Below are 5,403 nucleotides of genomic sequence, written 5' to 3'. Positions count from 1 at the left end.
AGGAAAATCCCACAGAGCTTCCACAGTCCTTGACTTTCACCAGCAGGCAGCTCCGTGGGGCAAGGCCACTGTGGGCTAGCTGGGGATTCCCCAAACCATCAGAATGTCCAAATCTGCATTCAGTAGCAGCACCAGTTAGGTTGCATGGGCGCTTCTCAGTGAGACTTGGGTCAAATACAGAGAGACAGATTCAGACCTCCCTAAAGTCTGATTCACACCTCCCACTGAGAAGGATGCTCACAGTTCATTTGGATCCTGAATTTCCTTAGGGTCCAGACTCAGCTGGAATTTAATTAACTGACAGGAAAGTAGAAAGATCACCAAGGATAAACAGAGGTAAACAGGATGCAAGTGCGGAACACTTCAGTCTGCCTCACCTCATACAGGAGAATGCGAACCTACACTTTCAGCATAGGATCTCTATGCGCAGTCCAGTACTGCTGTTATTACAAGCACCCCAGGCTTCTGTGCGAGCAGATAAAAGCACGGTGTCTCCTGTGCTCCTCCTCCAGTTCAGGACTAGTTCTGCCCAACAAACAACAGACAGGTCTCCAAGGATAATGAATATGCTTAATATTGATACTGCAATTTATAATGATCATTCTTGAAAAATAAACCTTAACTGTAAATGGAGTTGGATTTTCCATCAATTCATCCTGCCTTTAAAAAAAAAACCACCATAAATGTAAACAAAAAGGAACACACACAAACTCTGATTTTCTGTTTGCTCTCGCTGCTGTCGACCTTTGCTGGGCTTTACCAGATAACAATGATGTTGGCTCCTCATCAGTATGGTTAGAAGAATACTGCCTGTCTTCATGTTCAGATGGATAAGTTGCAAGTCTTGGAGTCTCTTCAATGATAAGCACTAACTCCTTAGGTTCATCCAACTCTCCTTACTCCTGAACATGATCTTTTTCTTTTAACTTGCTTGCTGAAACCCCATGATTGTTACACTTCTTTCTCTCTGGTAATCCTTTTTTTGGTAGTTTAATGTTTTTTGGTTTTTTTTTTTTGCAATGGTGCTGCAACTCCTTCTGTTTCTTCCATTTCTGCAGGACTTTTCTTTTTGCTTATTGCTTGTTTCCCTTGATTCACTACTGCCATTTTCTGTACTAATTCATCAGCTTCAGTAATGGACTTGGATGGTAACGCTGTGTGGTCTTCTCTGTTGCCTTCACTTTAAGTTATTCTTTGGCCTTTCCTAGACGTATCTTCAGCATTTTTTTCATAGCAGTGTCAGAAACATCAATATTATCCTCTTCTGCATTTTTGTAACAGATGTGTGTACCTTGAACAACTTGTGTCTTGATTACGAATAGATTTTGCTAAGTTTGTAAGTTGCTTGCTAGCATTTTCAGCTTCCTATTAAAGTATACACTGTAAACATATTTGCGTTAAAATTATGTTGCCGTTTGGGTTCACTTCAATGCATTTAAATACTTCCTTAAGCCCTTTTCAACCAAAGCATATTCTCAAATACTTTAAATTTAAAAATTGTTTAAGCTTCAAGTCAAATATACATTTAAATAATATCTGTAGCACAGCTACAGGAAAGCACATTTAAATATAAAAGCAATATATAACAAGTGGTTAAACCATTATTTAAAGCTTTTCAAATAGCAATGAACTGAAAATAGAAGAGTTGAATTAAGCTTTTTTAAGAAATTACCGAAAAATTTCCCCAAGAGTTTAAAGTTCCCCAACTTTTAAGTTAAAACTTGTTTAACACATTAAAATATAACACCTTCCCTAAAAATAATCATATGAGTTACAAAATAGGAGTTTCAAATAAAAGCTAGGAAAGACAAATTAATGTTCCAGTAGATACATAATTTTACCATTCCTTTAAAATTTGTATATTGTTAAATTTACAGCACTTAGTACAGAGGACACAGACTCATCAATCTTCCATTTCCTGCTTTTTTTAAGCTGCTATATTTTAGTGTTCCATCAATGTTTTCATTCTATAGGAGGTAATTTTCAATGTTCTAATTAAAAATATAGACAAGTTGTAATCTTGTATAAGATTACAGAGAATCCTTAAGATTCATCTCATCTAGCTTCCATGTCCACATTTGAATTAATTAGTCTCTAATTAAACTTGTTTGTCCTTCTAGTGAGTGGAAAGAAATGGGTACTTCTAGAACACAACTAATCGTATCCCAAAACAAACACTTAAAACAGTTCAGATAAATTGTTCATTAGAAATGCCCAATTATCTCTGTTAATTATAAAAAGAGTGTAGTAGACCTGCTTAGATACAAATGTCTATGTGACAGACCTCTAACATTAAGTGAAATTAATCTCATGCTAGGTTTCCCTTTTCTTTGAAAGAGGACTGAAGAAGTCCACTACAGTGATTTACCACCCTCTTGGAATTTTTCCTTTTCATTTCCCAACTTTAAAAAATGTTGTTCCTTGTAAGAAAGGCATCGAAAAAGAAACCCAAACCAAAAAGCAGGACAAATTAAAGGGAAAATAAAGAAGGTTAATCTCCCTTCCTCAACTACTTCTTCCCAAAACCCAGATATTTCTTCCATTGCCTTACTCCAGACACACTCATATCCAACTGCAGGATATTTTGGGAAAAAATCTTTTTTCTTTCCTGAAAACATCTGGTATTGTTATATTTTTTTAAGGATACCAGATTAACACGGGAGTGATCTAAACTAAAATGGCAGTTGTTACGTTTCTTTTAGAATCTGTTATCAAATGCTCTTAAAATTAAATAAATAAATTGTATTTCATACTACTGAGGATAATGAAGTGCACAGAAAAGAGCTTTTTAGATAGAAATGTATAACTTATTTTTTCTTCTAAAACTGACATTACCAACTGATTATTTTCCCAACATAATAGAAAAGTAAAAATATATCTATATCTCTCCAAAGCAATACATTTCCTAAATCTGTACTTGTAATGCTCTTTCAGCTTTTCCTCGAGGATTTTTCTCTCTTGCTTGCAAACATTCATTTGATATATGAAGACAGTCTATCAGACACGGTGATTCTTTCATGTTTATCTTTTGAATCTAAGCCACCCACCTTCTAATTCTTTCAGAGTTAGAAAATGTAAGTTTAAAAAAAAAAAAAAAAAAAAGAAAAAGAAAAACCTTATTTCAATCTGATATGATGCTTCTTTGGTAAGTGAAAATCGTACTGTAGATGTACCAATTACAGCAACGCCCTGGGAAACAAATGTATTTTGAAACATCTAGATTAGGTTTTACAGCAATACAAGCAACAGACAGCTTTGCCTGAAGTAGAGACATATTTTAATTTGGCTTTAAATAGTTTCGTAGGTAAATGGATCAGTAGAGATTAATATCTGAACATACACTGACACTAATCTATACCTGTCCTCATGTCAAAATAACAGCTGTGCTGTTGCAGAGATTAAAAGTGATCCTATATTGAAGACCTGTGCTGTCTCAGATCTGCTAAGTGACTTTAGGTAATTCACATAAGCTCCCTATGCCTCAGTTTCCCCATCTGTAAAATGAATATAACAATCTCCTGCTTCACAGAGATGCGGCAATATTCAATTAATATTTGTAAGGTGCTAAAATACCACATAAGCCATAAATGAAATACACTATATTCTAGTCTAACATTGTAATGTCCCTAAGCTGATGGTGGTAATGAAAAACGCATTCACAGAAAAACAGCAAGTAACATGAATGACATCTTTACAAGCTCACTATGCAAAGCCATCTATGCTATTACACAAAAATAATACAAGCATACTGCTGTGCACATAAATCACAATGACAAACATAAATGATGTACAAATTAAAAGCATATTTAAAATATATAGAACATCAACAGATATGTGAGAGATGATCCACTACCTGTGTGAACATACTTTTCTCATGGAAGGGAAGTGATCCTGGAAAGAACTTAACAGTAACTGGAGAATCTTCAAGCTGTACTGCTTATATCTACAACAAAATAGTGAATGCCTAAGCAAAAAAAAAAAAAAAAAAAACAAACCAAAAACCAAAAAACCCCCCAAAAAACCCATACACATTCTAACCATAGCAGGAACCGGATGATATCCATTTTTCCTCATTCTGTGTGTCATACCTATAGTATAATGGGGAGTACACTACATTTTTGGTTTATTTCTACCTCAGGATTCCCTTGTTTGAGCAAAACACTACTATATATTGACAGAAAGTACTACATGAAAGAAAAGTATGAAGGCTGTCTACATACATATGGACAACATATCCAACAAGCTTCTAGCATTAGTTTTCTGCAAATGACTGTATACGCAGATAATACCACCTTCATAATACCTGCAAGTTACCAGAAAGGGCTCAAATTCTCAGGGAAAATGTCATCAGAGAGCCTTTATGGCAATATTCTGCTCGCTCTCTGCAGGCCTCCGTTATGGCTGTCAAAAATCTCTATGAGTAGAGCTTTGACCGACCCAAATTTCTCATTTCCCTACAGTCACCCACAGAGGAGTCACTGAGCTTTTGGTAGTCGTTTGCATGGAGGACACTCTGGATGGGCAAAACAAGCATTCCGAGCATCTGGCAGGACATGGAAGTGTGCTGGGCACGATTTGAGTGATCACACAGGGGCACCGCATGAGCAGAGCAAAACCAGACCAGGGCAACATGAACAGGTAGGTATCAGCAATTATACCACTAGCCACCGCTAGCGTTGCCCAGGATGTCTGCTGTCTGCTGAAAGACCGATCACAGCCAACCAGCCGTGCACACTTGGCATTGGGGAATGTAGGGACACCTCTGTTACACGGGGTAGCTGAATAGCAAACGCCAGGGAGAGCAGCCCACACCATGCTCAAACACTCAATGCTATGTCTGAGGCAGCAGCAACGCACATAACATCTACCAAACAGGAAACATAGCAAAGGGAGCAGTAATTCACCATGCCTCACAACGCATTCCCAAACCTTTGCTAAGCTTGGGGGTTTGCTTTTGGTGAGCTGACCGGTTGTGACATTCCTCTGTGTGTGCGCACAGGACGGAACAAGAGAGATCGCCTACTTATCTGCCACCAGCCAGACTACGTGGAGAGAGAACTGGGCTGGAGAGAGACGGCTGTATCTGAGGTTGGAAGCAGGGGAAAAACACGTCTATTTTGAATCTTCTTTACAAAAAAGGCCATAGGGCCTGACAAATGTCCCATGACAAGTAAAAACTAGGTGCAGAAGGTCATATTACAAATGTGAAAGAATTGCCAGTGAAAGGACAATGTCAAAATAAGAAACTGCCAGAAACTTGTGCTGAGGTTACTCCTTACTTCCTGAGAGAAGTTACAAGAGTTTTCAAAGGTGGCAGAAGCGTACTGAGAATAGAATCACCATGATCACTTACAAGCCGATGATATGTAATTGCTACTCCTGCTGCCCATTAGATTGAGTTAG

The sequence above is a fragment of the Nipponia nippon genome, unplaced genomic scaffold (genome assembly GCF_047370975.1).
Source record: "Nipponia nippon isolate SJK-2023a ecotype South Korea unplaced genomic scaffold, ASM4737097v1 scaffold_1, whole genome shotgun sequence".
Classification (NCBI taxonomy): Eukaryota; Metazoa; Chordata; class Aves; order Pelecaniformes; family Threskiornithidae; genus Nipponia; species Nipponia nippon.
This window is presented reverse-complemented; position numbering follows the sequence as displayed.